Below are 24,615 nucleotides of genomic sequence, written 5' to 3'. Positions count from 1 at the left end.
TGGCACTCCAGCAGGGGATTGTGAGGGGCGTATGAATCCTCGCCTCAGGTTTTTATCCAGGAATTCCTTCAGGGCCTCCCTCTCATTCTCTGTGAGAGAGTAGATTCTCCCTGATGGGATGCTGACTCCTGGCACTAGATCAATCGCACAGTCATAAGGGCGGTGGGGGGGTAAAGTCTCTGCCTCTTTTTCATCAAACACATCTTTGAATTCTTCATACTTTGGCGGCAGTGTCACTTGCTCGATCTCTTGCACTGCCCCCGCTAAGGTGTTCTTGATTCCTTCAGGTTGACAGTTCTCCTGGCAATACTGTGAGGTGAACCACACCACCGCCTCCTTCCAACTTATTTTGGGTTCATGCTTTGCTAGCCAGGGCATTCCCAGAATCACCTCAAAGTTTGAGAGATCTGACACGTATAGCAAAATGAACTCTTCGTGCCCAGGGATTTGAAGTTTCACTTCCTCTGTGGCTTGTGTCACCCCTCCTGACTTCAGGGGTCTCCCGTCGATAGTCTCCACAGCTAGGGGAGCGTCCAGTTTCCACCGGGAAATTCCATGACGCTTGACTAACTTTGCATCAATAAAATTTGTGGAGGCTCCACTGTCAATTAAGGCAGTGGAATTAAACACCACTCCTCTGGAAGTTGTAATCCGAATAGGCAAGACCAACACCCCCTTTGAGGGAGGTTGGATCATTGGGGGGCCTTTATACAACGCTGCCCCCAGTCCACCGGCCTGCACATGGACTGGGTGTTCTAGTTTCCCAACGGCTCGGCTTTCCCCCCTTTCAGTCCACAGTCTCTGGCCACATGGCCCGGCTTTGAACAATAAAAGCATAAACGTTCCCGGCGTCGTCTTTCCTTTTCTTCTTCCGACAGTCTTGGCCTAGCCCCTCCCTGTCCCTCAGTTGCATTACCTGCCATCCCTGTAGTGGGAAGGGTCTTGTTGCGGGATGCCGAGGCTGAGTATCTCGGGACCTCCTGCTTCCTTTCCAGGCGCCTTCCTTCCATCCGGTGATCTATCTGTAGGCATAGCCGGATGAGCCCTGGTAGGTCAGCGGGGGGGGGGAGGTCCTGGCCAACTCATCCAGGATTTCAGCATTTAATCCACTCTGGTACATAAACATCAGGGCGGCGTCATTGTAACCAGTTTGCTGGGACAGAATTTTAAAAGCGTTAGTGTACTCGGAAACAGTCCCTTTAGTTTGCTTCAGAGCGCCTAGTTGCCGCGCTACTGTTTCAGCCCTTTGCGGGTCTTGAAACATCTCGGTCATCTCCTGTATAAATCCTCTGTACCTTCCTAAGACAGTATCCTTTCTCACGAGATACGGAGTCACCCATTTTGCAGCTTCTCCCTCCAGGAGGCTAATCACGAAAGCTACTTTAGCCCCATCGTCTGGAAATTCCGTGTGCCTGACATCCAGATATAACTCACATTGAGCCATGAAGGTTGCCAACTGATCACTTTGTCCCGCGTATTTTGGGGGCAATCCAATGGGAACCTTTACTACAGCAGCTGGAGGGGCTGTTCGCATCTGGTCTATCGTGGCCTTCAAGGTTTGATTATCCGTCTTCATTGCCTTGACTGCTGCTAGCAGGGCTTGAACATCCGTCTGCAAATCAGCTACCTTAGTCCTCAGGAGTTCCACTTCTTCCGTCTCAGAAGTGGGGTTCGTCCCCCCCGCTGCTCCCTTTGACATCTTGTCCCAGTCAAGTGAAGAGAGCGTTGAGGGTGATTTAGGTGGCTCTGTCAAGCTGTCAGGCCCAGGATGTGACTCAGGAACCAGACCAACGATTGTAGTTAATTCGTGTTTTATTAGGGTACTGTCCAAACAAAGACTGCGTTTTCTCATGAATCAATACAGGGATACAGGTCCTGCGGCATTGGGAGAAAGTTGACAGAGCAAGGGACTTCTTCCCGCCTGTTCTTTAAGAAGGGGCCAAACGGGTGCGCAATCTTTCGCTCCTTCTTAACTGCCCCTCAGGTACTGCCCGCCTTCCCCCCCTTCTCTCCTGTCTTTTCAGCTGTCTGCGTGTGCGCGGTGAGGGGGGAAGCATCACCCCCTCCTCTTCTGAAGTTTCCGATTCCAGGATGGGGGATAGCGGAGGGGCTGATGGTAAACTGCCTCCCCGCTTTTCGGCTGTGAGCAGCCCTCCCTCTTCCCCCTCTTGCTCTGAGCCTGAAAGAGGGGGAGGCGTGAGAATGTCCAGGGAGGGCTCAGGCTCCCCGTTGCTAAGCGACCTTATCACTGGCAGTTCCTCTGTTTCGTCTTCGCTCCAAAGGGGGGAAGTTCCTCCCCCTTCCCTCTGCCATCCATCTGAATACTCTTCTCCCAACTCTCCGGGATCCAGCTCCCCGGGATTGGGACCCCAGCTCTGCCTTCCGACACCCAGTGAGCTTCATGGCTATGTGGGGATTCGAACCTGGTCTCCCAAGTCGTAGTCCAACATCTTAATCACTACACCACACTGGCTCTCATACAATCATGCTTAAGATTGGTAAAACTGACTGAGGGGGAAGGAGGGGATTGGAAGGGGATAGGGGAGGGAGGGGATTGGAAGGGGGAGGGAAGGGGTAAGAGACGGGATAGGAGGGAGGAGGAGGGGAGGGCAGTTTTGATCATTTGCATATATTTGAATTCAGTGGGATTTACTCCTGTGCAATCATGCTTAGGATAGGTAAGGAGCAGGGCCGGTTCTAAAGGACAGCCAGGTAGGGCACTGGCCCAACAGCCCCTGGAGCTACAGGGGGCCCCTCAGCCACCCCTCTGCTCTCCTTCTGCGATCCACGACCCCCACCTATCTGTCTGCTGTCTTTTACCATTGCCCTTAACGAAGATGGCGGCCGTGGTTTCCCTAAGGTACTGAAGCCCCTGACTCCATCTTAGTTGATGTCAGAGATGAGTGCATGTAGCACGCACGTGTGCCATCAACAAAGATGGCAGTGGAGGCGTAATCCCCTTAGGGAAACTGTGGCCGCCATCTTCGTTAAGGGCAATGGTAAAAGACAGCAGACAGATAGGTGGGTGGGCATGGGGGGCCGCATGTGTGCGCACGGGGCCCCCAGGGGAGGTTATGTCCAAGGGCCCCGGCATGCCTGGAGCCAGCCATGGTAAGGAGGAGGGAGACGGGAAGAGATTGGATGGGTGAGTAGTGGGCAGAAGGGAAGCTCCTTTCCTTTCCTTTGCAAAAGGAAAACATTGTGAACAGTATCATTCTTTTTCAGCTTTCCCCCTACCTTTTTATTCTACAGCAGCACATGTGGCCTCCCACCCAAATTTAAACCAAAGCTGTCCCTGGCCACATCCACAGCAGACTGTTATTCCACTTTAGACAATCATGACTTTCCCCAAAGAATCCTGGGAAGTGTAGCTCATGAAGGGTGCTGAGAGTTGGTAGGAGATGCCCTGTTCCCCTCATAGAGCTTTAATCAGAGTGGCTGATTTTTAAACCACTATAGCCAATGGAACTCTGTCAGGGAAATAGAAGTCTGTCAGCACCCTTCACAAACTACCCTTCCCACGATTCTTTGGGGGAAGATGACTGTCTAAAGTGAAATTAAGGTCTGGTGTGAGTGTGGCCCCTTGATTAGCCAAGCCAAGCAACTGTGAGTCTGGCTTTTAGAACACTGACAGTTGGTTCTTACTGAGCATGCCTGAGCTTATCATTGACTTTAATGCTAAATTTATTAAATTAATTAAAAATTAGCCAGGCATTTTTTAAACTTTTAAACTGCAGAAGATGAAGGGCCAAGGTCAGTAATAGGATTACATATACTCTGTGAACATGGCTGATTTTTAATTAATTTCAGCAAATTATGAAACCACTGACAGAAAAAAGTCCAACCGGGGTCTGGTTTTTCTCTCTCTCTTTTTACAGTCTCTTGATTCTCTCTGACTATTTTGTGTATCACCATGAAAATTTAGAGGGTTGTTAAGCAAGCGTTTCTGAGTTCAGAACTATAAGTTTTGTAAGGTTTTGTTTTGAAATGAGTGTATAGGAAGCATCAGAATGGCATGGGGGTATTTTCCATTTAAAATTGTGGAATGCAAAAATTCCATGCTGAATATAATATATAGCCACTGTTGTGGCTGTATAATTTTAAAAACTGAAGGCAAAAACAGTTGTTTTTCAAAAAGTGATAGTGGTAGATAGTATGTTCAACAATGTAAAATATTCTCTTAACAAAAATAGTGCTGCATTGTCTGAATGTTATACCATACTAAATATTCACAAGATAGAGTGAATTCCCCATACTCATGTATACATATCACATAATTCAGTACAGCACCAACTCTCTGGGAGATGTTTGTGAAGTGAAATTAGCTCTGCCTCTGGAAACATAAGAAAATAGCAAAATAGCTTGTAGCTGGTAATGTGCAATTATTGTTACCTCAAATTTACTAAGGATCTGTTCTTTCAAATGTTAAAATTGATCTGGGCAAACCATGTACTGGATTGATTTTGTTATGTAAAAAATTACATTTTTGTTCTTGATACACATTAAATTTAGAGTGCATTTAAAAGGAAGGTATTGTGCCTTGATTGTAGAAGACTTGGAGTGATATACAAAGGCCATTGAGCTGAGCACAAAAGGAGTAACTATTTCCGGGGATTCAAGCTGATATATGGCATAGCTCTCTTTGACTTCTCAGTGTCTATGGGGTTTAATGTAGGTGGAATACTTCCCACAAAATGATAATAGTATTATACTCGGTATTTCTAAAATACATCCCCCCCCTCGATTTCCAGCCTACGCAGTGAATTTTTGCGCTTTCATCCAACAAAAGTGTAATTTCTGAACGCAGGCCTTTATTGAGTGTAAAATCTCAAAATGAAACAGTCAAATGATGTTTCAGTGTGTTTCTTGAAATGAAAGAATTGATTTATTATGATGCATTAATCCTTTTATCCACGTTGTCTTGAATATTTCTATATGCATACAGCAGAATGAGTATTATAACTTGCTGTGCATGTACAGTGCTGACCAAAAGAATGTACAGAAAGAAAATGTATGAGTGATATTTAAAAACAGCAGACTGTCGAGATTTTTGAAGAGGGCCTAAGGGACAAAGAGGATAATGAACAAAAAGAGAGAAAAACAAGTGTGGAATAAATTAAAGGCTAATTGTTAACTTATAGCCATTTTCAGTGGCAGGAGAATCTGTCATTTAGATTAGAGAGGGGAGAGAAAACAGTATAGCAGAACATTGCACTTTTAATTAAGTATTATAAAGTAAAAGGCATTGTATGTATTATATTTGCCAAGCCTAAGGTTGGTCTGTTAGAGAAACGAATCCCTTTTAAACTTCTTCTTTAGGGAGCATGATTATAGAAGGTTTGGAATACAGATACTGTATCTTCCCTTTTTTCCTCCTAATAAGCTCTTGGATCGAACATTGCAGTGAAAAATGCTCCTGGATAATGAATCACATGCTGACGATAAGTGAAAGAGATAGTTTATCTTTTTGGGCAAACTGGTTTGAGGGAGCAGGGACCAGAAACTGGGAATTGCTGCCAGGGCTGGTGCCAGAGGGCAGCTGGGTCGGGCCCTGGCTGAGGGCCCCTGAAGGGCCCCTCCTTAGGCTATGTGAGTAATGTTCCCTTCCGTGATCTGCCGCAGCGCCAGCCCCCGACTCTGCTGCGGATCGCGAGAGGGAGTTCCCAGGCACCCCCTACTACCGCACAGGCCGCGATGCCCGCCTGCATGCCCCACCCACCTCTCCTCTCCTTTGATGTAAATGTTGGTTGTGCTGCAGGCGCAAGCTTGCCATCAACTAAGACGGCAGCCGAGGTTTCCCTAAGGGGCTAATACCCCTGTCGCCATCTTGGTTGATGGCAGGGATGTGCACACGTAGCACGCATGCGTGCCCTCAACCAAGATGGCGGTGGAGTCATCAGCCCCTTAGGGAAGTCTCAGCCACCATCTTGGCTGGTGGTAGGCATGCGTGCATAGCGCAGGCAGCATTCACCAAGGGAAGGTAAGTAGGTGGGGTGTGTGGGTGCTGGGGCCCCTGGCTGGCTGGGGCCAAAGGGCCCTGGCATGCTTGGCGCTGGCCCCGATTGCTGCACATGAGGGACAGAGGAGGGTAAGGAGGAAGTATATGAGCATCAGGCTTTTCAGAGCTTGATCATGTAATGCCAAACCATTGTGTGGCTATACAGCAGTCTGGATGGGCGGTGTGCGGAATGATATGTAAAGATGAAATGTTTTTATATAACTTGTATACACTGGATGGATCTCATATTTGATCATATAACTGCAGTTGCCTTTTTTGGGGAGGAAGGAAATTGTTGTTTACTATTTTGCTGCATCAATTTGCTTTTCATGGTAGCTCAGTTTATTGCCAGGTATTGGGAAATTCTGATTTATTGCCAATGAAATGGAGTAAAAGTAGGTCTTTTGAAATTAAAATATTTTTTGTCCTCTGTACCTTGTCAAATGTATCTTTGGTTTTCCGTGAGAACATGCGCATGCTTTTCAGTTCACAGTACTCAATGCATGCATTTAAATGGGTCAGAAGTTTATTGCTCTTGACACACTGAGGATAGTCATAAAACATTCTATAGAGGCATTCATAGATTTGCACACACTCGAGGATTGAAAGGTGAATACAGTGATTATATTTTTGAGATAGTGCCTGAGGTACTGCTATAGCACTATTTGTGAACCCATAAAATCCTGTCATTTGCATACTCACATCTTTGGTTTCAGCTTAGAAATCCTTTTACAAACATATTATTCTCCTTCAAGGACTGTGAAAAAATACACTCCAGATTAGAAGAAAAAGCAAAACAGTGCAATAGAGAAAAGGCATGCAAAAAATTGCAGGTGTAATACGTTTTACATATCTTTATCCCAAGGGAGCAAGTGCATCTGTTTCTATAGTCGAGTAATTTTTTTGGTTGCTCTTTGCTAAAAGTTTAGAGGGACTTCAGTAGGCTAATATCTCTGCTTTAGATTCCAGTAAATGTGAAACACATGTGAAAAACATTAATGCAGATAGGCAGATTGTAAAATAATCCTCTTAGGTCTAGCCAGACATGTGCAGGATGAGGTTGATATAGCTTCTCTCATATATCGGTAGAACAAAATAGGTACAGGTAGAACATATGGGTAGAACAAAATAATTGGGCAGAAGGCAAGGTGGATCTGTTTGATTTTTTTATTCATTGCTACTTATATTTTATGTATTTCATTGATGATTCGCTTTCCATGAGGCATCCCACAGCAGTTTACAATACAATGACGTATATAAAATAGCTACATATATAAAAACAGTTAAAACAATTGCATATATAAAAACAATTTAAAAAACCATTCTAAATATAAACGCAAATTAAAACAGCCAATGCATAACATCAGTTCAAATCCAAGACAGATATCAGCTGGGATAGAATCATAGTATCATAGAATAGTATAGTTGAAGGGAGCCTATTAGGCCATCGAATCCAACCCGCTGCTCAATTCAGGAATCCAACTTAAAGCATACCTGACAGGTGGCTGTCTACCTGCCTCTTGAACACCTCCAGTGTTGGAAAGCCCATCACCACGTCTTCCCTCTTATCAAGAGCACAGGTCAACTTGACAGTGTGATTAAAATACCATATGATAATAAAAGTACGGTTAAAATCATATCCTATATTAATGCAACAAATCCTATATTAATGGCTTCTCTGAAGTAAGTGAATTTGAGGCTTACTCCCAGATAAGTTGGCTTAGAACTACAGCCCAACTCACTGAATTCTTGTAGTTTTCCTTAATAAGAACACCAATTCCAAATTAAAGAACAATTCCAAATTAAAATTCCAAATAACAAAATGTTTCTGTTTCTGCTGGGCTGAAATTATATCCTTCCTCCTATAGTATTGTTAACAAATTAAGGGTTAAAACCATAGCTGGTTTACTGATTCCATCTTTTATCCCAACAGGGAAAAGAGTATTTGGGATACTTCCAAGGCTTACATACAATGAAATTTAGTGTAGAAGAATACCCCAGTAATATTGTTAGATTTATCTTGATAATTCATGAGGATTCTAAGACTAGCACAAGAGAGTAAAGGGAAGAACGTCCTTTCAGAAAGAGCATTCCTTGTAGAAATAAGTATGCACACTCAAGCCAAATCATAATCCTTGCAGAGAAAACTAGTCGAAGAGGGTTTTCTGCAGGCAGTAAATAGGTTTTCAGATGTTATGTTTTTATATTAACTTGTAGACAGATAATCGGGTCTGTCATCTATCAGTCACCAAAGCCAAGTCAAATATTCAAATATTTAAAGAAAAATACTGGAAGGAATGTATTTTAAAATATTGAATTTATCAAAAGATTTTTCTATTTGTTTTCATTTTCAAAACTATCTTATATATCATCTACTACTTAATTTAATAGTACATCAAATGGTAAAATGTCAAACTGGCTTTCTCATTTTCAAGAAGCTACTGATTTCAAATGATACAGCTTTTGTTGCAAAGTCAGATCTTTACTCATTGGGTGGGTCAGAGCCACTGACTGGCAAGAATACTTATTTAGGTTTTGAGGACATTTTGACTCTGGCATGTTACAGGTATAATGAAAATGATGAAAAGATAACGCTGAGGATGTTTTTTCCTTCTAATGATAATGTTTAGAATTGAAGTTATTAATTAAAAATACAGATTACTCAATCATGAAATAGGCCAGTCTGCTTCCTATGGCACAATGGCTCTAATGAGAGCAGAAGTCAGGCCTCCCTAGGGTGGTGTAATGGTTAGGGCGTTAGAACCTGGGAGAAATCCCCACTCCATCAGGAAGAATATTTTAAAAGCTGGAAAAGGTACCAAAAAAAAAAAAAGAGCATAGAGAGGTCTTGTTCCCTCTCTCATAATACTGGAATGGGAGTGGGGTGGTCATTCACTGAAGTTGAATGGTGGGACAAAAGACTCACCTTGCACGGGTAATATGGGGAACTCGTTACTACAAGATGTGATGGCCAATAGGGATAGATGAATCTGACAATTTTGGTTTCTCTCCATTCCAGTTTATTAAATCTTCAGTTCAGTTCTCCACATTCCCAAATCAGTTTGCATTTTAGAAAGCCCTTATGAAAATTCATCAGTAGTTTAAATGTTTCATAATATACACATCTTCTCCCAGGCATTTTAGCATGTGTTTTTAAATTGTTTTTATATTGTTTTGAATTTTAAAATTGTGTTTTAAATTGTTTTTTAAAATATGTTTTTAAATTGTGTATTTGTTTTAATGTTTTTGATTGCTGTAAACCGCCCAGAGGGACGGTATACAAGTGCAATAAATAAATGAATACATACATTTTTGCATGCAATTTTGCCTAATCTACACATTTGGAGGCAGTATTCTTCTGAATACCAGTTGCAAGAAACTGCAGAAGGGGAGAGTGCTCTTGTGCTTGGTCCTGCTTGTGGGTTTCTCACAGGCGTCTCTGGTTGGCATCCTTGAGAACAGGATGCTGCACTAAGATGGGCAATTGGCCTGATCCAGCAGGCTCTTCTTATGTTCTTATGTTCATTTTTGCAATGCAGTTTCCTCTCATATTCCTCATTTTTGTATATTATTTTCATTAATATATGCATTTCTATGCACACTTTCCCCAATATATGCATTGTATACTGGTAGGTTTGGTAAGTTTGTGGACTGAATTGAATTTCAATCCCATCTCTAAAAGCCACTAACTTCAATGATTTTAAAAGGAGATTAGAAATTTTTTGGGAAGAAAAGGCTATCAGTGGCTAGTCGCGATAGTTATATGTGCTACCTCCAGCAGAAGAGGCAACATGGATCTGAATATCAGTTGCTGAGGAACAACAGCAGGAGCACTGTATTGTCCTCATCAGCTTCCTAGAGGCACTTGGGTGGCCACTGTGGGAGGCAAGACGCTGGACTAGGGATAGGTCTTTGATCAGGTCCAGCAGGATTCTTCCTGTGGAATGTTACAGGTGTAATGAAAACAATGAAAAGATAACACTGAGGATGTTTTTTTTCCTTCAAATGATAATGTTTAGAATTCAAGTTATTAATTAAAAATACAGATTACCCAGTCATGAAATAGGCCAGTCTCCTTCTTATGGCACAATGGCTCTAATGAGAGCAGAAGTCAGGCCTCCCTAGGGTGGTATAATGGTTAGAGTGTTAGAACCAGGGAGAAATCCCCACTCCATCAGGAAGACAAACATGGTTCTCTTCCTCATTTTATCCTCACAATAACCCTGTGAGGTAGGTTAGGCTGAGACACAGTGACTGGCCCAAGCTCCCCCAGTGAGCTTCATAGCTGAGTGGGGATTTGAACCCTGGTCTCCCAGGTCCAGTCCAACACTGTAACTTCTTCACCACACTGGCTAGACATATCCATTTTCACTTGCACAATTAAATGATGCTCCACAAACAAAACCCTCAGCTGAATATTGTCAGTAAATAAAAACTGTGGTTTCCAGGAGATTATTAAAATACTTGCCTCTGAAGGCCTCTCTTGTATCTACAAAAGGCTACTGTAAATTGTCACATGGTAATCAGATCTGTTGAGTGCACAGGAATGAGCTGCTTTTCAAAATATGCTGCTTACAAAGCTCTTTATTCATTAGGCAGATTAACAGCTGCTCTTTGAACATTCTCACCTCTATATAATGTACACCTAATACTAATAGTTCACCTAACAGTTCTCCATAAAATAAAAGCAAAAGTAATATAGAATTATCCTCCTATTTCAATTTACATATGAAGAGGGTTTTTTGTTTTTTTTAAAAAAAACTATTTAGAGCGCCTTAAGGAGAAAATTGCCATACAAGATTTCCTTACGTAAATACTAGTGTGCACATGACATCAAACAAAACCTACAAACCTTAATGGAGATTATATTTTTCAAAATGAACAGGAGAAATTTGAATTCATTCTGTCTGCATGCTGCATTATACAGGTCAAATATCTTATTGAATGTAAGCTGCTGTCATTAATGTTAAGATTATTAAACATTACTGGTTCACTTTACTCAAACCAGGGGAAGGGAAATAGAGATGCATGTTCACCATCTGGGTATAATTGATCCTCAAAAGAAAAAAAGTGTAAAATAGTGAAAATATACCATAGAGAGACCCAGTTTGCAATATAAGCAGATTAGAAGTAATTTCATCAAAGAATTGGCTAAACCAGAGTTATTTTCCAAAAGGAAGATGTGGTTTTATTGCAGAACTCTTGAATTTGATTCTTATTAATTTCATGTTATATTAAGTAAGAAAAAATATTTTGTCTCCAGTTTTCATTACATGGCCACAGAAGAATCAAACTAACTAGAGTTATGTAACTTTTCGTGACATTTCTCAGGAAGTACTGCTTGCCTTTAAAAAGCTATAATGATACTTTTGAGTTAATTGGTTTTAACTAGGTAGAGGATTTGTCGTTCTCCAACAAGCACATACCTACACTAAACTCAAATGAATTGCTGATGTAGCATTATGTTCCAGACAAGTAATTTGCCACAGTTGCTTCCAGCATATGCAAAATTTAAGTGTATTCACTAATAGGCAAAAAACCTTGTGGTGTAAGAATGTACCTATAGCCAACAGATATTTCTATCAAACTTCTAAAAGCAGGGAAATTGGGCAGCTATAGCGAATGCATCAGGGGAGCAGGAGACCTGACCTCCTCTCTGAGATAGTGTACTGCCCTACAAATTTGTCAAAATGCAAACACAATTTGGGTTGGTCTTCCACAGTCCGATCCACTTCCTGTGTAGCTTGGAAGAATTTGGTAACGTGTCTCTGAGCTTATGGGAAGTGGTGGCGACACCTTCCATCAGCCCAAATAACAGAAGCAAGACATGTGCTGTGCTGATCTTGTTTTAGCAAGGAGGCAGCAGCAATATTAAAACAGTTGATATCGTTCAGATAGTCACTTTGAATATGTTTGACTGACTTTGCAATTTTACTGAAGTTTCCTATAGTAAATCATTTTCTTTTGTTTCTCTTTTTGTGAATATGTAAAGTACAGCAACGCTTTTCAACACTAAACAATTGTGGAATAATGGCACTGACTGTTCTGCAGAATAGTTTCCAATGGACATGAGGAATGTCTCAGTTTGCACAAGATAAAATAGTGGGAGATGAAATATATTCTAGCAAAATTCTAGGTGTACTCCATGATTTTAATTGACTATGCCCACCTTTCCTTAAGTGGAGTAGTTTAAGCATAGCAGCCTGAAAACATGCATCTTGGGCAGGCCAAGTTTGTTTTTTCCAATAGTTAGATTATTTGCTTAAGTAGCAACATATTGTAATCAGTCTGATTTTACATCAAACTAACAATGCGCCCAAAATAGAAATAGAACATAACCTCCAGTTTGAAACACAAAAGGCTGTCTTCACCATCATATGACATAGACCAATGAAAAGGCTTTGAAACTAATAAAAATAAATTTGACAACGATTTCTGGGATGAATAATGAAATAACTATATTTTTCTAGGTTAGATTGTCTGTAGAAACAGTAGTAACACGGAAGAAGCAAAGTAAGAAGAACACCAACAAACATATAAAAATGTAATTCTCCATCTTTGGAGATGGCAGGTGTTGCCACCACTCACCATCAAACATAAGGCCAGCTCCCTGCTGAAGCTAAGCAGGGTCAGGTGTGGTCAGTGCCTGGATGGGAGACCACCTGAGAACCATATGTATGCCGCCTTGGGTTTCTATCATGGAAAGAAAGGCGGGGTATAAATAAATAAATAAAATTTGACTATGAGGCTGCCCCTTATCAATCACCATCATAATAATACAATTTTCCTTGTGACTGAAGCTTCTGAAGGTTTTGTGGCTTCTGGATGTGGGAATGTTACAATAGAGACCACCAAGTTTATGAATCAAGATCTAATGTTTGCTAAAACAGAAAATTGCAGAGTTTGAGAGAAAGAAATGCAATGCAAAAGTTACAGAAAACTGTTATATTCCCTTTGGAGCAAAAAATAGTAGATTAAAATGCCATCCACTTTCCCAGAATTAAAACAGTCGCTCAACTCGGGAAAGTTACTGTTGAGTAGCAGCAGCCTTTTCCTCTTGGTTTTTGCCTCTCTCCCAGGCTTACCAAGCTTTGCTGAGATCACACTGAGATCCACCTTGATCTAAAACACCTCCAGACTGTCCACCTGTAGCTATCACCTCTGTTTATCTGCCCCCTGCCAATCACAGGCTCTGCCCAGCATGATTCAGCCAGCAGGAAATATTAGTATCTAGGTTGCAGGCAACAGGAAGTAGTAGTGCCTTTACTTTTCCCACACTCAGACAAGAGACATGCTGTCTCTCAGGTACCAATGGAGTTTTATTTCCTCCTCATTTGGACCCCCAGGACAGGTCTTTTGAGCAGCCAGAGCAGGTCATTTTAGTAGGTTAACCCTCTAACCTCCAGACAAACAGACAAGAAAGATATGCATCCTCATAAAATACACAGCATCCATATAAAAGCATAGTCCATAGTAACAGTCCAGGATAGCAAAGTCCAATTCCTTTACAGTTTGAAAAATTTTGAGGGTCTACTGCAAAAGCTCCTGGCAACCTGCCCCACTGTGTTCAGAATCAGTGAGCCATTGCAAAAGAGGAGTAAAAAATGAACAGTCTGTGGAACAAAGATAATCTATCAACAGGGCTGTTAAGTTTTGGACCACCCTCCTTCTTGCCCCTCAGTTGTGTCTTTCACACCGCAGCTGTATCAACAGCACTGAGCTAGTAGATATGTTTTTTTCTCAAAGTAGTATCAGTCTGTTATCTGCAAAAAGCTTCAGCTAAATACACAAGAACAGGCAGGGACAGTTTTTCTTCCTGACCATTTGGAAATCTTGTGTTCCAAGTGTGAAGAGATGCAATCTATCAATCTTGGTACATTTTGGTACATTTTGTAAAGTACCACCAATTCTGATACATTACAAGTGAACACAATACAATATCTCAATACACAGAAACAAATGCAAGTCTTGCCATCTCATCTGTACAGCTGGAAGTATTAAACTAACCGCACAATTAAAGTTGACACCATTTAATATTTTGTTAGCAGGCATGTTGTACACATGTATATTTTAAAATGATGCAAAATAGAATTGTGTCAAGTTATTTCTGAAATGCAGTACAGAAATACCCTTTTATTGAGCTTTTGCTCTTTATCTCTCCAGCCATCTCTTGATCTTCAGAGTACCTCACAAAGAGATTGTCTACTTCTTTATTTGTATTTTGTGGCTGGATTAGCAAATCTTTCTGTGTTCTTTGGATTGCAACATTTTGTAATTACATTCTGTAATGAAGAGTGGTTATAAACAGAAGTAGAGACACATTTATCTGCAATATTACACTTACAAAACTTAGAAATTTGTGTGGCTAAACCAGTTAAATGCTTAACAGTTTGGGAGGGGGGTGTTAATACTTGCATGTGTTTTCTGACCAGTAATAGACAGGAGCATATTACCTGATGTGTAATTTGAGGTGCATCATGAAATAACTACAGGATGTCTGTAAACACAATAGTAGCAAATGTTCTGTATCAGCTGTGTTGGTAACACTGTAGTGGCTATTTATTCTGAGAATAGTTTTAACTGTGTATGATAAACGTTAGAAATTAGCTGCTAAATAAGTGTAATTATGGTACTGACTTTCTGATGTTTTTATTTTGCAGTACAGAGCATTTAACAGGAAAAGCAAAGTGTATTATTTATGCTGCAATCCTATACATGTTCACATAGCAATAAACTCAACAATGTTCTGTGGGATTTACAACCATGTAAGTGTACATAGGATTGCATTGCTAATTAATACATTACTATTAATAATAATGTGCATTTGTAATGCTACCTTGTAAAATTCCTCATTTTCATTTGACCTTGTATGATTAGGCAATCAATATATAAGTTTTTAAGTGATAGTCCTGCTTAGCATCTAAAATATAGCCTTAAATAGAATGTAAGATACCTCATAAATTCTGTTGTAGAATGTAATCTTCTGGCCAAAGATGGGAGCTCGCTTCCTCCTGGATCACTTTAACTGGTCAACCAAATAACTTTTCCAGTAAAGTTCCTTGTGGATTTTTGTCAGCCCTGGCGGCAGATGCTGAAATAGATAGTTTTGTGATAGGAATTTACATCTGGCCTTACTATTTCCCGTAGAGTTTGCAAGCTACTCATTTCCAGATTCCAATTGCAAAGAAACCTGTGAGTTGTTTTGTGCAGTTACATAGCTTTTATGATTCTGATAAGTTTCATTATGATATACACAGCCCATGTTGTACCACTTGAGCAAACCCATTGTATTGTTGTGCGCCACCCCAATCTCTAAGCAGTGAGAGATTTCCAGGGGTCCCTGAGCTTACCCAGGGGGGGTTGGTTTCCTTGGAAAGAAGGTCAGCGGAGTCTGTGGTGTCTTTATGAAATATGGTTTATTTATTTATTTACACACACTCCAACCTGAACCTAAGGTGGAGGAGTTCACAGCAACAGTAGTCCAATATTTTGCTTTTCCATCAGGCTTACAGGGGGCACCTTAAAGCCATGGTGCAGGGAGCCAGCCTCTCTGCCTGTCTCCAGTGGAGCAGGCCTCTCCACTGCAGAGTCCACCTCCAGGTACAGGATTCCAAATCAGAGGCTAGGAGGGGACTCCTAGAAATCATCTATCTCAACTCCCAAACCTGTAACAGTATCTTTCCAGAGTAAGCGGTGTGATGATGGAGGGCTTCTAGTCTTGTTTCTTCCGTGAAATGTACACAATCAAGCAATACCACTGTTCCTAGAATGTAACTTTGGTGTTCATTGAAGTCTTGTTTTGTTAATTTTTCCATTAGTGTCACTGACCATATTTACTAATCTTTACTACTTGGTCTTTACTAATCGCAATGGGCTGGCTTAAGCAATATTGCTGGGGCTCGTTATTCCCTTGTTCAGATTATGAAGCTCAGAGACTTGTAACACTCACCTCAAAAGTATAATGGCTTCTAGCTGAGGCTGGAACTTTGCATGGGCATCAGCAGCATTGCTTGCTGTCACTAGGTATGCTAGGCAAAAGAGCTTTCTCTCCCCTCTCCTTTCTTCTGTCACTTCTGCTGTCTTGGCTGACGGGACCCTAATCAGGAAAAAGCTGTAGAAAAGACTGATTTATATTTAGTGTGCTTCTTCCACTTTGAATTACATTTATATATATATAAAGAGTGAGAAAAAGAGAGTGAAAGAGTGCTATGTCAAGTTGATATTGGAATAGAATATTTTAAATAAAATCACAGTCTTTCCTAGTCTAGACACTGGCAGTACTTTGAAAGCAGAAGATCTCTTGAGACTAGAAGTGTTATTCTTTCTTTTGCTAATAGAGATCTGGTGGAATTTTTAACATACCAATTGAATTAATCAGTACACTACAGGATAAAAAGATTAACCAATATAGATGCCCTAGATATTCACACACATTATTGTTTCATGTTGGTGCCATATTTTAATCTTGCAGGAAGATTTTAACTTTTCTATTTAATACTCCACTTTAGAAAAGTATGTTATAAGGAGGAAGAAACTTCTCTCTGTTTTTTTTAAGTAGATCTAGGAAAGAATTCTGTTAACAGAAAAACCAGAAGGTATTTTCTTTTTATAATACCAGTGGGATTTTTTTTAAGTAGAGTTCTCTTTGGAACCATGGTTTCTAGACAAACAGATGAGTTCACAAGATAATCTTTTAAAGAAAAAAGTATATATCCAGCCTTAGCGCATATATCATTTGTGGAATTTGATTGGGTCTCATCCAACTTTATCATGGAGCTGATATATTTCAGTTAAACTGATTTCTTTAGTCACAATCAATCAGAGTTAGGTTGAAGTGTCTGTTGCATTTTGGCTACCTCCTAGAAAGGCTCCTTTCGATAAATTCTGGGCCCTTAGGAAAGTCAACACTTAAGTGCCTCTCTCAGTGAAAAGTATTTGAAAGTTTACATTTCACCTGCCATGGTAGTAGGTTAGTTCCAAAAGTAGTATCTTACAAATCAGCTATGCAAAACAAGGGGCAGTCAGTTTTTAGCACAAGCTTTTATATTTTTTATGAAACTACTTTGCACATTGTGGTCTTAAAAACAATTTCTTGAGCTATGAACCCTTGAAGACATAATGATTATGGTTCTTCATTTTCTGCTTATTTTCTAGCATTTACGTGAATGTTTTTGTCTGTTTTGGGGTGTTCTAATGAAAAAAGAAAAAGAGCAGTGTATTAGTGACATGAAGTTTTCTGTGAAAAAAAGTTTTTGATAGTTTAAAAGAAACATCTAGCTAACCAAAGATGACAGTCCTTTTTTGCAAATGAGAAAGGTATATATTGATTTATGCTATTTGTTGCTTGATCCTTTGCATTTTTACTTACTTTACTTACTTCCCAAATAAGTTTCATAGGACTGCAGCCTGAAAGGTTTTAACAGCTTGTGAACTAAAGGATTAAAAGGACACTACACCTTTTTGTAGGAGACTTACATGGTTGACGTGACAGCCAGTGTGGTGTAGTGGTTAGAGTGTTGGACTATGACCTGGGAGACCAGGGTTCGAATCCCCACACAGCCATTAAGCTCACTGAGTGACCTTAGGCCAGTCACTGCCTCTCAGCCTCAGAGGGAGGCAATGGTAAACTGCCTCTGAATACCGCTTACCATGAAAAGTCTATTCATAGGATTGCTGTAAGTCGGGATGGATTGAAGGCAGTCCATTTCCATTTTTTACACGGTTGATTATTTTCTTCTTCACAATTGAATGAAAGAAAGGAATAATAACCTAACCCTGTTGCATTTGTTACACCATGAATGTTGCCTAAAAAATTTGCTAGCCCGCTTAGTTAAATGTGGAGGGTGCCACTTACCCAATATTATCATATGCTATGAAATCGACCAGAAAGTATCCTTCTACCTAATGCCACCCCCTTAGGTTTATGACTGTGAAAGAATTCAGTAAAGTCCCTAATTCAAGTAATGAAGGGTTGAGGGGGAACAATTTTTTCACACGGGTAGTGCTACCACCCTCTACATTTTATTACCTTAGTTTGAACATGTGAAGAAATCAAACTTACAGTGTGATAAAGGGGAAAGAGACAGATGTAAGCAATCTAGTAGTGTTAGGCAGAAGAGTAGTGTGGATAAGATTCCCCAAGTAAAGCCCAGGTTCAGCTCCAGGTTTCTAATTTAAGATACTTATAAAAGATACAGTAGGGCCCCACTCATACGGCGGGTTACGTTCCGGACCCCCGCCAAAAAGCGAAAACCACTGAAAAGTGGAACTCATAGAATAGAATGGCGCATGATGCCCCAAAACCGCTGTAAAAGCGGAACAAGCGCCGTATGAGTGGGGCTTTAGTCTAATTGCGTCTAATTGAGACCGCCACATTAGCGAAGTGCCATAAAGTGTGGCCCTACTGTATGGGAGTTAAGCAAGGGTGAAAGGCAGGGTTTTTGTTTTTTTTTAATGACAGGAGTATTTTATACGTAAACCTAGAACTGGCATAATTTGGGTTCCATTGGTGGAAGAAGACAGACTGGGCCATTGGAGATAGAAAAAAAACCTTGATTGTATGATGGGTGCAAGGACAGGTGTTGGGAGGGTCACCCCACCCCCAAATCAGGGGGGAATCCATACTTGAGGAACCTGAAAGACATTCCATTCATAAACCAGCCATTAGCCCCAGTCAATTAACACATGAAAAGGAGACAAAAGGTGAGAATTGGAGTGCTTAAATAAATATAGACAGAATTATCCCTTTGTTTATTCAGAAGAGACAGAAAAACAACACACCAGTCAAGTATTGCCTTGCTTTGGGAATTATAGTTGAGGATGATCTTGGGCAGAGATGAGGATACTTCATAACTTATCCTAAAATGGTATAAACATATGTAACACTCAATTCTTCATGTATTCTGTTACCAAAAAAAGGGTTGATCATTCTTTGGAGTTTCAATCTTCTCTCTCAGGTTTCTTTTCTTTTTAAGTAAGGGTTATATCAAATTGGAATTGAGATCAGTAGGACTCCAGTTATTTATAGGGAATAGGGGAGAAAAACAAACACTACCAGTCCAACATTTTGGAAGATCAGGGATAGGTGCCACTGACCAAGTAGCACCTGCTGGTTGCTGTTAGTTTTGCAAGGAATACTGGGCTAAGGTGGAGTTGCAGTTAAGATAAGGAGGTGCCAGCCGTTCAGAGGGTTTTTTTTAAACTTGAGGACTTGAATAGAGAAAGGAACAGTACATGAGCCATACCCCACAGAAATGAGAGGAGGGTGTCACTCCAAGTACTATTTTTGTATTATTCTACCCCTATATTATAAAACAAATAATATTTTGTTTTATAGTCTTCTACGCATCCTTAAAGACTAACATGTGTATAGTGGCATATGTTTTTTGGGATTTGTTAAACTTTAAGGTGCTATAATAAGATTCTTTGTTGTCTTTGTTGCAGCAGACTTCCACAGCTACATTCCTGGAAGCTGGTATTATATATAAGAAAATCATTTTTAAAACAATTGGTATTTTTTCATTAAATTGAAGCCATTCAGAAATATATTTCATTAAAAAAATTACAACTTGGTTACATAAATGTCTACTCAAAAATAAGTGTCATTGAGTTCAATAGGACTTAATCCTACCTAAGAGTGTTTAGGATCAGGTAAGTGGTGTTACAAGTGCAGCCTTAAAATTAAAACAATCTGAGTAAACTGGCTATATTTGATCCTGGTATCTGATGAGTAAAGTACTTTTTACAAGTGTAGTAAGTGTTAGGTCCAAACCCAACACGCAAGCCGCCCTGTCAACCCCAACTCACTTACACCCGGGAAAAGTGCGGAGCTGAGTGCAAATGAACCCACTATCAGAGATCAAATAAAGACAAGACAATTCCTTTGCAAAGGGGACCCAATACTTACAAGCCGAAGCAGGCCAGCATGGGAACCTCGTTTAATGGTGTCTTAGGGTTTATATAAGCTCACCCCGAAGTTTAAAATATCGGGCTCACGTCATAAAATACAAAAGAAGCAATTGCTAGATATTATAGCCTCAAGGCATATTAAAAGGAGGTAAAGGGGTACCGGGTAAAGGACAAAGATGGAAACATTGAGACTATCACTCAGACTCTATGTCTGCATATTTCGCATGTCCTTGAGATAAGCACTATGCAGCAAGCAGACAAAGGCAACTATTGAGGGGAGGCCCAGCTGCAACCGGGCGCCCCATAAACGGAGAGACAGACATGAAATTACTACGCTTGCATATCAAAGGGTTTTACAAGTCAAGGTTTGTGGGGCAGCGGAACAACTTTTAACATGTCTATGCAGGGTACATTTGTAACAATAAGCGAGGTTATAGGCATAGATGTGATACAAGAAATGCATAGTAGGGAAGTTTCCAGCTTAAACCGGCTTTTATTATTCGAGCCACTGGAATGTAGGTAAGGGTCAGGTCACCAGGAAATAAACCGACATTTTATATCAAAAGTCAAATAAAGGCCACTTTGGTTCTGTTTCCCATAGTGCTCAAGCTGGTTCAGGTAAAGCAAGTGAATTATAGTTCTACAGGCAACTGGGCTTTAAATCCAATCCTAACAGTCCCCCCTTTCAGCCCTGAGAGACTAACTAGTCTCTCAGGTAGCTGCATTACTTTGCTTGGGTTGCCAAAGCGGGTTCAAAGCCATTTCCATGTAGGTTGGCTGTGGTTTTCGGAAAAATGACAGCACAAGCCTGTTCAAACAGGTTGAGGCCAGTTGCATCAGATTTGGAATACATTGCAAACAACAGCAGACAGAAATCAATAAAGCAATCACCAGGACAACATAGAATACAATTTTATGCCAATCTGGCCATGCTGAAAACCAATCAGAAAACCCGGAAAACAAAGAAAAATTCCCAATGCGCTCAACCTCGTGATAGATCTTCCCAATATCATTGATGTGTTTAATAACATCAGCTTTGCTGTCCGTAATATGGGTACAACATTCGCTCCCTATTAACGAACAGACCCCCCCGTGAGAGCTTAATAAAAAATCCAAGGCGAGCCGTTTTTGCAAAACTACAGTTCTAATTTGCCCCTGCTCATTTGTGAGGTCTGAAAAGGAAATAGCCGAATCATTCATAAAACGTTCAAAGGCTTGAGAAAGTTCTACGAGTTCCTGATATGTTTTGGCTGCTCCATACATTGGAAAAAAACCTCTCAACACTGCCTCCCCTGAGCCTCTCTTGTTACGGCGGCGCAGGGTCGGCAGGGTGGGGGAGCCCCGGAGCCCCGGTACTACCCTCCCTAAAGTACAGGTCCAAGAGCCTGATACTGGTAGTTTCCTTACTGCTGAGTGTCCACAAAGCCACCAGAGTCCAGCTGGGGTTTGGTGATCCACTAAGTCTGTGAGGAAAGGGACTAGGTGATGATCTGCAAAAGTTGACTGCAACAAATGCTGCCAGATGGATAACCATGTCAGGCCCGGTGCTCTATGTGTCCCATTTAAAAATGTCCAATTACCCGGGCTTGTGGAGAACATCACACATCATTCCTCCCGTCGGCTGGCTTCCACTGCCTACACAGACTGATCTGGCGATGGGCCCACTTAAGACCAGCCCCCCTTCCAGTTCCTGTGAGCTGGAATGTGAAGCAAAAGAAAGATACTCTTTCAACGGCAAAGGGGCCCCAGTCAAGGGGACTCCAGCTTGACCATGCGGAGGTGTGTGTGCACAGACATAGCAAGTACCTTTCTTTGGGGCTGTCTCTTCCATCAAGGCAACAAACGTGTTTCCGTCCCACCCATCGCCTATTTTTGTGTTTCTTTGTCTGAATCCACCTATTGTTTTAATTTCATGTTTGGCATGTGTTACCTGATTCTGTGAGGGTTTCTGTGTCCCCAATCTATCTTTTAGCCATGCATAGCAGGATGGTGTACCAATGCCCACACAAAACTTTTCCTTTTCTGATATCTGGATCTGAAATGTAAGTCTGTTATTTTCTGCTTGAAAAGTGAGCATATTATACTCTGCTCTTATGGATTTAACATCCAAATTGGGGGGACAACCGTAGTTGGGCATCGGGCAGTATTGTCTGCACCGAAGTGCGAGTCTGATGGGCCATTCAATTTCTATGCGGATACAATATACTATCCAGCTGCCTGTGTAATTATGTTGCAATATAACAGCCGCTTTATGGCATAAACGTCCCGCAATGTCAGCCTTCACCATCCCTTCCTTTATCTGATCCACATCGTACAGAAAAGGGTCCGGGCAGTCCCGTGTTTTGGGTATTGTTCGTCCGAAATCCTTTAGGTAGTAATAGTCATTGTCATTGCATATTTTTACATTAGGGGGGCAACAAAGGGGCCAGGCATAGTGGATCAAGACGCCTCCAACCCACAAACAGACAAACATCCTCCATTCTTGTCGGGCCATTTCAGCGTTAGCGTGGCGGTATCGTTTACTCGATATCTGCGTCCTGAAAAGGAAGTTGAGCCGCTTGCCACTGGCCGGTTTCCTCGTTCCTCTGCAAGCGTATTTTTGGAACCTGAGGCGGTGGAGCTGCTGCCACTACCGCAGGCTTCACGTGGGAATGATGTATCCACAATTTTCACCCTTCCAGGAAAACGGCTGCTTGTGTAGATAACAGAACTTGGTGTGGTCCTGTGTATCGCGGCTGCAAGGAGTCGCCCCTCACGAATTTCTTTGCCCAAACAAAGTCCCCTGGGCGATATGGATGCACTTGGTCCTCAAGGGGCACCGTTTTGGTAAGTCCAGCGGTTTTCCACAACTCACGAATTCTATTCTGCAGAGAAAGATACTGGGATACAGTTATGTGATCCCCCCCCAATAGTGAAACATCCACATTTGGCAAGCTCCCCCCTTTTGTTGGAGGCCTGCCATACATTAATTCATACGGTGAGAGCCCTAAGGCTCGGGTAGGGCGGGTACGCAAATGGAAAAGAACGAGAGGGAGTACCTGAGGCCACCTTAAACCTGTTTCCTGAGTATACTTAGCCAATGCAGTCTTAATCTCCCGGTTCTGTCTCTCCGTCGCTCCGGATGATTGTGGATGATAAACAGTATGAAACAAATGTTTGATTCCCAGACCTTCTTCCACTTTTGCCACAATCTGTCCCGTAAAGTGTGTTCCTCTGTCCGAATCTATAACCTCTGGAACACCGAACCGTGGTATTATCTCCTTTAGCAGTAATTTGGCCACCGTTGTGGCAGTGGCATTTGTGGTTGGGAATGCCTCTATCCATGCTCTTGCTTCTAATGATAAAGGATACTGTGCAACATTAGGTGGTGGAAGGAACGGTTTTACCTGGATTCTTACAGGGCTTACCGATCGCAGCAGTCCCACATCCGTATCCTCTGTGCCCCATAAGTCAGACGGCAAGTCAGCGAGGTCTTCTGGTAGGCTGTATCCTAAATGTTTGTGTTTAGCTGTAGTTCCCACTGGAACCCCCAATACACTCATCAGTAAACCCACCCCATCAGGGGTGCAGGTTAAGGTAGCCTCCAGTTTACATAACATATCACGGCCCATAAGAGAAATAGGGCATGAGGCGGAATAAAGAAAAACATGGTTAAACACTTTATCATTATATTTTACTTGCAATGATGATGTTATGCACATAGGTGTGGGGTTTCCGTCTACCCCCATTGTCATTTTCACTTCTTTACTCAACCAACTATCATGTGCAACATTTATCAAGGAGTACGTAGCCCCAGTATCTACCAGAAAAGTTACCTCCTGCCCCTGCACACTTAGGGACAGTCTGGGTTCTTGGATTGGGAGAGAGAGAGAGAGAAAGAAACCTGCCAAAGACATAAGATTCATTAGACCTGCTCCCAGCCCCTCCCTGTCCATGTTTAGTCATTGCTGGTTCACTTGGCGGTCGCCATACTGGTCCCATGAAGCCGGTGTCTGTTGGACGGCAGGTGGAGGCGGGGGCGGAAATTCCGCATTCGTACCTGAAAAGTCTGGGTAAGAAGGGTTGTTAGATGTGTATTGTGTGTTCCCTGTCCTCCACGGGCAATCCTTCTTGAAATGAGAGTAATCTCCACACTGAAAACAAGCTCTGTCTCCCTGCCACGACTGCCTCATCTGTCCCCTTCCTCTCTGATCTCCGGCTCTCGGCCTCCTCGGAAAACCTCTTCCCCTACCTCGATACCCTCTATTTGGTGGCTGGCCTCTTATCGCAAGAGCCAGCATCTCAAAATTCTCCTTCTTCTCCTTCTTTCTACTTTTTTCCTTATCCTTATCCCACACAAAATCTGCCACTTCCAGGATCACAGTCACAGCCTCCCCCCCCCATCCGGGTCTGAAATTCAAAAAATAATCCCTCACCGCTGGCTGCGCTTGATGGACAAAATTAGCAATGAGGGTCGGATGATCCAGCATGTTTTCTGGGTTCAAATTGGTATAGCTACGTGCTCCCTCTAACAAGCGCGACCAGAATTTCCTGGGAGGTTCACTGGCTTCTTGTTTTATCGCCATAAATTTAGCTTGGTTGGGGGGTTTCTGTGACATCCGCTCCAAATGTGTCAAAATCCTATCCCTATCGGTCTGCAGCTGGGCGCGGCGAGGCTGCGTCCAGTCTCCCGCCACCCAAGCTGCAGCCGTTTGTGCTCGGTCCGACCA

The 24,615-nt window shown here is 41.8% G+C and overlaps 1 protein-coding gene across 4 annotated transcripts in view; it reads left to right on the top strand.

Moving 5' to 3' along the window:
- Nucleotides 1–24,615, top strand: part of PPP1R9A (protein phosphatase 1 regulatory subunit 9A) — a 244,006-nt gene that overhangs the window by 41,061 nt on the left and 178,330 nt on the right. The gene's annotated exons all lie outside the window — the stretch shown is intronic.

The sequence above is a fragment of the Rhineura floridana genome, chromosome 10 (assembly GCF_030035675.1).
Source record: "Rhineura floridana isolate rRhiFlo1 chromosome 10, rRhiFlo1.hap2, whole genome shotgun sequence".
Taxonomy (NCBI): domain Eukaryota; kingdom Metazoa; phylum Chordata; class Lepidosauria; order Squamata; family Rhineuridae; genus Rhineura; species Rhineura floridana.
Note: the sequence above shows the minus strand (reverse complement) of the source record. Positions and strands in the feature narration are given on the sequence as shown.